We start from the raw sequence: 10,560 nt of genomic DNA, 5'->3' as shown, positions 1-10,560 counted from the left end.
AAGTTCTAATCTTGGCTAAAGCTCCTATTTTTTCCTCATTACCCTTTTCCCTCCCTTTTAACAGTTAGCTTTATCCCCCCGCTGGGGCCTAGCTCCTCGCCCTTTTCTACCTCTTCCTCTTTCCCCTTTTCTCTCTCTCTCGCTCTTTTATTTGTCATTCCCTTCATTCAAATTTACTTCTCACTATTTTTCTACTCACTATTTTTCTAATTTTATTTCTATTTTTACTTCTTTTCTAATTTGATTTGTACTTCTACTTGTCATTCTTGTCAAATCAAGAAAACATAATTTTTTTCTATATTTTACCCTTAGCATTAATTACTTATTCTCGAAATTATTTTTCAATAGTTATTACTAAAGATCAATTTATAGTACGGTAATATGGTAAAGGCACCATAGCAATTATTGTTTTCTTAATAGACTAGTGAATTTGTTCTCACTTCGCGTGATTATAAAAAGAATAATAAAATATTATTTGATTGAACTGATTTATTGATAAAAATTATGAAAACAAAAAATCATATAAAATACAACATAAAGAAAAATCATACAGATTACAAAAAAAAAAACAAACAAATAATGCAACATTATTTTTACTACATTGATCACTAAAAATAGAAGCAAAAAAATATGAATCAATGCATAATCTTTTGAGCCCTAGTTGGTATCCATTCTCACATGTCGATCACCATTCAATAGATTTCATCTTATCCTTCATGTTAAACTAAATTATGAATATAGTAAGTGCATAAAACATAACAACTTAAAAAACTAATGTAATCGATTATTTCTATAAATTCTCACAATGCTTCTAATTTGTAGGTCTATAACGTAAAACACAAAATTATGGCATTATATGACTGTTAATCATTATGTGTGTTTAAAAAAAAATGAGATAATTCATACATAAAAGACGGAAAGAAAGATTTTGAGAATAATTTTTTTCCTTGCCTTTATGTTGTCTTTATTTTTTTCACACTTTAGTTAGGAGGCTATATTGATAGAGAAGAGAAAGAATAATCTTGAATGAAAATTTTCATGAAACAAAACATGAATTTATATAGAAAAAAATGAAAGGGAAAGGCTGAACAAAAAGAAAAAAAAAGAAAGAAAACAATTGAAAATTTCATACAAAGAAGAAAAAAAAACTCATGCAGTGGAAAAACTGGAGAAAATTGAAGGAAAGGTGTCTTTTAAGTCTTGAATGAAGGATTGGTGACATTGACCAACTTAAAGGGTCAAACATCATTAGAAAACTTGACCAAGTTAATTGTGGACTTGATTAATATTTTAAAAACTTTCTAATCATTTCAAAAATACAAATCAACCTAAACCACACCCCTCTTCAATCCAAATCAACCAATCTCTCCCCTCTCTCTCGATAGCTTCTCTCAACTCTCTCCTAACCAACAATTCTACACATTTTTCCTTTCAATCTTTAGTGACTTCAACATCTGACGATAAATATTTGGGCTTCGAGTTCCTTTTGACTTCAAACTTCAATCGACGTGATAGCCTTAGTGGTGATGGAGATGTTGGTGGTAGTAGTGGTATTGTTGTTGATGCTAATGATTCTCCTCTTACAGTATTTAAAATAAACCATTATGAGTATGATCATACTGGTTATACAGATTTTGCCTCTCCAAGCGAATGTTCTGCATGCAAATGTCAAGACTGCAGGGCGAAACATGATGTAGTAATTAACGTTATTAATGCATTAACTGCTTCTGTAAAGGAATTGACATCTAAGAGGGGTGTCATTCCATCAAAGAGGATTTTATTTTCATCCACCCTATTAGAAATTAAGGTTAAGAGAAGAAAGAAAGTGATTTTCAAAGCATTATCAAGCATCCAATAAAGCAAAATTACAACTGCTCTGTCCGTGTGTTGCACTGAGAAATATACAATGTCCAAAGAAGAGTAGCACGAGTTGAACAAGGTAAATATATATGTCTTCCAACTAACAAACAGACACATTTCTATTTTGACAGATGACACATCTGCTGAAAATTATCAAACAGATATATACATCTGTTGCAACAGTTGACTAACTTATTGCACCAGATAAAGTACCTATTGCAACATATGTCTCATCTATTTTAGCAAATCAAATAACTCTTTGTACCATTTTTATTTGTACTAACAGATGACCTATCTGCTGTAACAGATGAGTCATATGTTGCAACAGATGGTTCATCCATTGGAAATTATCATACAGGTCTTTCTCATGTAGAAATTTGACCCAACAGTTTATTCATTATTGCAACAGAAATATAATCTATTTGGGATAATCTAAAACAGAAGGAAGCCCAATTTTATTTGCTAGAACAAATGAGTTATCCTTTTTCATTTTGTTGTATCTCCGTGATTAGCATTGACCAATTCTGGCTTTCCAGGTGGATGTAGAAGCTACTGCTGAACAGTATTGATAATATGCTACTCTACTCCTTTTATGGAAATAAGAAGAATAGAAAGCGTAGAAATCATACGTAAGCGACAATAAAGATCCACGACGAGCAAAGCCAAATTCCATAGCATCAGATGAAGAACAACATGTCCATATTGAGTAGATCTTTATAGCTTGAGTCTGTCAAAGTAATAACCTCACCCCTTCTTTGGAATTCTTGGCATCAATACTTAAATTGTTGATGTATTTGTTGAGATCTGTGGCCATAATAATTTTTTACATTTCATTTATTCGTTGATTTTATTTTAGCTAATTTCTAAAGGCTTCGATTTATTTTATTTTGTCTATGAATTTTATTTTTCCTTAGATTTTAACTTATTAATAGAAATGGAATACTAGATTCAAATATAGCAACTGATAATGTATCTGTTGCATCAGACTTCACATCTGTTGGAAAATATCAAACAGATTTGACATATATTACAACAGGTAGCTAATCTGTTGGAATTTATCAAACAGGTATTCTCACTGTTGCAACAGATAGACTTAGATAGAAACATAGATATAATGCAACAGATGACCAAACTATTGCAACAGATAAACTATATATCAGAACAGGTAGAATATCTGTTACAACGGATGGAGAATCTATTGCATTATAAAAATTTAACTTTCATTGGACATAAAAAAAATTGCCACTACATGTAAAAAAGTGAAAGTAAATTAAAATTAAAAAGGCGGAACCCATCAGTGTTCAGTTCAAACACCTAAAATAAAATAGGCATCATGTAGACAGTGTTCATTTTAAACACGTAAAATAAAATAGGCATAAATGTATCAAGTTGACACTTTTGCAAACTTGGCATCTAATTTAACCCCTAACAGTCATTTTCCCCCCAATGTCTTATATATTTATCTTCTTCTTAAAATTTAACTCTAAATTTCCAAATCTTCTTTTTCGTCGTCATTTTTTATTTATATATCCAAATTCTTCAAATTATTTGCATTTGGTCTATCTTTTCTTCAATTTTTTTCCAACTGAGCTTGACAATGTCGAGCGCATCTTTCACTATTTTTATGATAACAGTTTTTGATATTGTAAGTGCAATCATGAAGATCTATTGAAGACTTATTGGAATCAACAAAATCTAGGTCGTAGATTTTTTACTTGTAAGATTTCAAAGGTAATATCTTTTTTATTTAATTAGTTGATTAATTACTGACTAGTAATTATTTTGTAATTGTGTTCTTGTTTTTATAGAAATTGGGTGGATGCAATTATTTTGATTGGTATGAAGAACGACACCCTTCACAAGCAAATCATGTAATCTGGTGTTTATTGAAAAAAGTCAAGGCTTCTAAAGAGAAACAAAATCGATCAAGAAGATACTACATTGTTGCCGTTATTGCTACTAGTTTGGTGGTGTTGGGCACATGGATTTTCAAGCCTAATTACTGAAATTTTCATGGTGGTGTATTTGTTACTGGTTTGGTGTTATTGAGCACATGGATATTCAAGCATAATTGTTGGAAAATATCAAATATATTTAGGCATATGTTGTAAAATTTAGGTCATCTGTTGAAAATTATCAAACAGGTCTTCCCACAATTGCAACAGATTAGACTTAGATTAGATAGAAATAACATTGACATAATGCAATGGATGACCAACCAATTGCAACAGATAAACTACCTGCCAGAATAAATAGAATATATTTTACAACAGATTGACAATCTATTGCATTATAAAAAGCTCAAATTTTATTCATCAGAAAAAATTATTGCCACTACATGTACATGTAATTTAAAGTAAAGTGAAGTGTGACTTGAAATAAAAAATTATTATTTCACAGGCTCTTCTATATACATAGGCTCCAAGCGTCCAATTAGTACCCCATAAGCGCAGACCTCTTATAGTTTTACCACAGCATTGTCGCATAGAATGGTCGTTGACTTAGTCATTTCTGTGCCGGTCAACAAACATTTGATATATGCAAAAGCGTACGAGCCGCTTGCGTAGCTGGTATCATTTTTTGGAAAGGCCATGCCCTTGTTTCAACCTTTAAAATCCTATGATTTCTTCATCAACCTTTCTTTGGAAAATGATTCATTAGTTTACTCTCCCTCAACAAGATGGGCAATAGCTTCATCAGTGGCTGCACGAGAAGAAAAAGATCGACATCGTCGACGGCAGGTTCGTTCCAGTCATAACCTTTGATCCTTCCCTCCTCGAGTAGTATCTCAATAGCCCAATAATGTATGTCATTCATGCTAATGACTGTAAAAATCCTCTTTACCTCAGTCCAGCTATTCTCGTGTGGATTTGGCCTATTCCCTCTAACATATTTTATCATTTCTTCTTCCTCTAAGTCTAACATAGAAACTAAGAATCAAGTCTCGTACCACAGGATGATGCTTTAGAATTGAGTTGATCGTACTTATCCTTGATCTTCTTATAGAAGTCATGGTCCATTATCTTATTAGCAGCGTCATAAGCTTCCGAGTATGTTAATTGCCTTTTCCTCACAAGGCAGAGAATTTTGTCAACATGCTGTGATATAAGAAGATAATTTTTAAATAGGTTAGTAATTGTAAAGATGGTCCATCTGTTGCATAGGGTTCTCTAAATCAATAATCCAATGCAACCTATGCAAAAGATGGATAGTAAGTTGCAATAGAACCACTACCAGTTGCACTAAAATACACAGTTGTTGTAACAGATTTCATATCTGTTGCGTAGCTTCTTCTTTATGGGGTAGATTAGATTATAAGGCTAGGTTAGGAAAATTAAACTTGCCTTGTCCTCGTACCACATACGCATATCTGTCATATTCTGGAAGTCTTGGGGGGAAAATAGAGGTCTGGGTAATCTGGTGCGCTTGGATTGGCATTCTTGGCCTGTCGTAGATCCCTCTTCTCTTTGGAGCCAAGTTCCACCTATATGTCCACCTTCTTGAATGGCCTTTGAATTTCAACATCTTTTTGAGAGGGAGGAGTTGCAATTATTTTTTTATTTTCGACAGGAGAGTACGTCGGTTATTGCTTTTTGCTTTCTCCTAACCAACATTGTAGGAGTGTATGGCTCCCTCACCTTCTTTGATGGTATGACACCCCTCTTGGATTTGAATTCCTCGACATCTTTAGAGATAGCCTCTACTTTTTCAAAGAGTTTATCCTAGTTGTCCTTGCACTTTTTACATTCACAACGAGAACACGGGGGTGAAAAGGGGTGAGAGGGACCTGTGTAAGGGTGAAAAGGGGTGTTTTCAAACATATTTATTTTTTCTTAAGAATCAACATGCTCATCATCACGAGTGGTAGCAACATCAACATGCCTTACACCAACACCAACAATTCCACTAGAAGAAGAACCCAGATCTGCCTTAATAGACTAGTCATGGAAAGCCTCAACATTAGGTTGACCTTGCCTAACTGCTCTTCTTATGGCTGTTGCTTTAGCCAATTCCTTTCTTATTAACTCCACCGTTGGATCTAATATAGTATAAACATAACCTAGAGTAATATAAGAAGTCATCAAAGACTCCTCCTCAGTAGGCACAACCATGGATACACAACCTAGAAAAAGAGACAGATACATTTAAATCATATAATATAATAATTTTCACAGTTTGACTAATATTTTAACAGTTAGCTTCTGCAATAGATTAACAATATGTTGCATCAGATTACCCATCTGTTGAATATTTTACAGTAGATGGTTAAAATCCATTTGAGTCGGGTTCAGAGAACGAGAGTAACACATGGATAATCTGATGTAAAATATCAATTATCTGTCGTAATAGATTACCAATCTGTTTCACAAGACGGGTAATCTGGTTGCTTACATGTTATGTAATAGATGATCTGTATATGTATTAGCAATATGGTACATCAGATTACACATCTGTTGCATAATTTATAGTAGATGGTTAATCTGTTAAGAGTCGAGTTTAGAGAATCAAAGCAACAGATGGGTAATCTGATGCAAGATATCAATTGTCTGTCGTAATAGATTATCCATCTGTTGCATCGGTTGACACAGAATGGGTAATTTGTCATAATAGATATCCCATCTGCTGCATCAGATATAACATCTGTTGCACAAGATATAACATCTATTCAATATCTTTCATTGAGTAACATTATTTTACTTGAAGAAGATGTACTACATCATCTGGAAGGTTAAAGAGATCAGCCTCCTTAATTTTGGTGTTTCTCTTTGCAGCCAACCACCTAAACATCCTTGAATGAGAAACCTCCTTCGGATAATCCATTACCTGCTTTCGGAGGGAAGGAATGGCTTCAAATGCCCTAGCCTAAAAAATGTAAATAGAAAGCAAGAAAAAAAGTCATAATAACTATATTCAATATAACTTAATGGATAAGTTAAATAGTGATTAATTTTACCATGAAAGCCCAAGGAAAGCCGTATAATGTGGTCTTCTCTGAGGATAGCTTTATCATTAAATATTGGACAGTCAAGTAGAAGCTGTCATATCCCCAGGGGTAATTGTTAAATTTATAAAAATCCTCAGCACGCGCCAACAAATCATCTTCTATGACCTTGTTGACATCTCTTACCAATATAAACTAATGGGAAAACCAAACTAAGCACAATTACTCCATGTATTGCTTTGGTATGGCTTTATCCATGAGATCTGTCAATAAATCCGATGCTTTGTAGCCACGTCAGGCAATGTCAAACAACCCATCTATTTTTTCCTTGTATTTTCATGCCTTGGATATTTTGTGGGGTGTTCCCTTGGAGATAGGTGGTTCTTCTGGATGATGGTATCTCAAGCCCGTCACTATGGCAAACTCTTGAAAGCCAAAACAATTCGGTATTCCACAGTAGTTGATCCAAATTTCATCTATCTTTTTGGTGCCCCCTCTTTCGGATCTTCATCATCCCCCCGCGTACTTGATCCTGTTCTTGAGAAGACCATATACCATCCTCATATGGAAACGGGTAGGGGACTCAGGCAACTCAAGAAAGCATCCAAAGCATCTCTTCTTAAAAAGTCCATCTATATTTTCATCCTTCATAATTTTCCTAAAATAAATAAATTTACTCCCCACCTGACATTTAAGTACAATTTCACCAGTTAGTTCTTCTTCTGCTTTTTTGTCATTTAGAGGCATCGCAAGTTGAAACTTGTCAATACTAAAAGTTTTGAAAGGATCATGCTGGGATGTCTATATTAATTCACACCACATTGGTGATCCATTATCATCATATTGATGATCTTTCTCTTTCTCTTTCTCACTCTCTAATTCCTCCTTTTTCTCACTTTTATTTTCTTCATCACCATCTACAAACCCTTGTCCACCTCCCTCAATGTTGTTTTCATATCTCTCCTCAGCTTCACTTTGTTTCCCTAACTGAGATTTTTCAGGAAGTTCCTCCGAAACTATCTGTACTCTAGCTATTTTCGTTGGGTGGTCAGAAGTTGATCCACTTTCAGTTTCTATTCTTTTGAGAGACATCTTTTAACTACAAACAATAGAAAAATAAAAGATACATTGTATTTGATGTCTGCATAATTTTTTTTTTAAAAAAAGGTAAGATAAATTTTAATAAATTATTCTATATCACATTACAAAAGAGAAATACTCCAACGGATAACCCATCAGTTGGAACAGATGGGGAATCTGTTTGAAGACCTATTTAATATCTCCCAATATATATCCCACCTGTTGCAACAGATGGACCACCAATACCACAACCAATGCCACTAAAACCACCACCAATGCCACCAATACCAATACCAAGACCACCGATACCACCACCAAAAACACAAATACCGACACCAATAACAACATCCACCAACAACACCACAAACACCATCCAACAATACCACGATAGTCAACAAAACACTGAGACAAAAACTAGGGTTTTCTCGGGTTCTTCCTACTTTTTTAGCAGCAAAACACAAAATTGTTAACCCATTCTCAATGATAATACAACTAAAAGTCTTTTTTCATCATTAACTAAGAAGCCCTAATTTTTAGAATAAAGAACAAATATAGAACTTTTCTCGAACTCTGTTACCTGCGAAGATAGAGAAAACAATGGATACAAGAGAGAATAAAGTCAAAAATAACAATTGTGGTTGAAAATAGGAAGAAAATCGATCTGTTTTGAAGGGTTGAGCAATATGTTGAGTATTTGTTATTTGTATTGTTTAGTAGTTGTTTGTGTTGTTGAGTAGTTGTTGTTTGTATTGCTAAGGAAGTAATAATACTCAATTTTCCTTTCAACCTCGTTTGTGGTTCCGATCAGGTCAACAACAGTAAACCTAATTAGAACCACAAACAAGAAGGCATGGGATGCAATTTAAAATTTAGAAATTGCCACCTTCACTTAGATTCCTTACTTTAACTGCAGTTGTTGTTGGCGGAAGTTTTCTGGACTTACTGTACATCATTTCAACCTTCGATTCCTGTAAGGCAGTTTTCTTGGTCTTCCGCTATTTTCTATCTGCACGATAATCCCGACCATACTACCTAGTCATAGCTCCCTAGTAAAGTGACCATCTGCACTATTTTTCTTTCAGAGAGACAACAGACGAATTTACATTATTGGATACACTTTCATATTTGCACTTGATTCAAATTTCTCATGTTTTAAGATAATTTTATCATCTAGATTCGCTAGAAGTTACCTTTCATCAACTCCCCTCTCTTTCGCAGGCATTTTCCTTCTGGCGTATAATCATCTTCTCGATCAACCCTTCTATATAAATTTAGGCCAGGGGAATTTTTATTGGGTTTTCATTCTTGTTTGATGTAGTGTGAGCCTTCGAAGGAGTTCTCAGAGTCCAATGCACATTTAAAGTTAAGTCCAATCACTATTGGATCTCTATAATGAGACCAAATATTGATCCCTTCTCAAAACTTGACACGCATAAACACGAGCAACAACCGTCAATAATTCATAATAGGGTATCTGCACCATCTTCATGGGGCCCTCAGCCTTATCAATTCAAACCCATCAAGTTAACTATACGATGCAAGATCTTGTTTGAATGATTAGTGCCTAATCGGTTAAAAACTGCATTCACAAATGCATTGTACTTTGTGTGTGTTGTCCCGGTGACCTTATCAGTAATACTTACTACTTAACTCCTACACATATGATAGTGGATCTATCTGAATGCACTTTATTCTTCCTATCCTATCTATGGCTTAAATTGAATAAATAGATGACTAGCAAGTTGCAAAAGATGCCACATCTGTTTAAATTATGAAACAATTGCAGACATCTATTACGACAGATGATCAATCTATTGCAACATATGATATGTCTGTTAGAAGAGCAAACAAATATATCCATCTGTTGCAACAGATTGCCAATATGTTGTAATTTTTCTGACAGATGGAATATATTTTGAAACAGATTACCCATCTGTTAGATTTATTTAAAAGCAATTTTGTTTTCTTTCCGAAATACAATAACAGTTAAAATATTATAATTAGATCCATTTTTTAATTTATATATTTGAAAAGTCACCAGTTTTATTTAATTAAGGGATATGAACAGTCATGACTTTTTGTTTGACTTAGTCAGCCCCTCATTCATTCTACTACACTTACAATACAAATATGGCTGATCTAGATTCATACAAGAAGATTCTTATCGAGTCCTTGCAGGAATTCAAAGGCATTTTAATGAGCTCCAGAGGGATTTAGCCCATTTCGGAGCAAGGCTGAGGGCCTTGCTGCACCGGATGAAAATTATCCGATTGACAATAATAATAATAGTAATAATAATAATAATAGTAATGATAATAATAATAATATTAGTAATAATAATTAAGTTATGTTTTTTCTTTTAGCGTATGCATTTTTCTTTTTTATATCGAATCTACCTAAGGGATGCAAAAATCTATGTTTGGTTTGGTCGACTTTAAATTTTTAATTCTTATTTAATAATTAATTATCATTCTATTTATTCTTTATTCTCAACATGTCGATGGTTGAAGGTAGGGATTGGGCATTTGTGGCAACAAAAATCTGTTGCGACAGATGGAACATATGTTGCAACAGGCAGTTATTAATTCAAAAAACATTATTGTTGAGAGGGTGGTGAAAAGTCATGATTCTCCTATTATTTAATGTAAAAAAAGGTTCGTAAATAAATAATAAGGAAA

Source organism: Capsicum annuum, chromosome 6 (genome assembly GCF_002878395.1).
Source record: "Capsicum annuum cultivar UCD-10X-F1 chromosome 6, UCD10Xv1.1, whole genome shotgun sequence".
Lineage (NCBI taxonomy): Eukaryota > Viridiplantae > Streptophyta > Magnoliopsida > Solanales > Solanaceae > Capsicum > Capsicum annuum.
The sequence above is the reverse complement of the archived record's forward strand: the minus strand, read 5'-3'. Positions refer to the sequence as shown.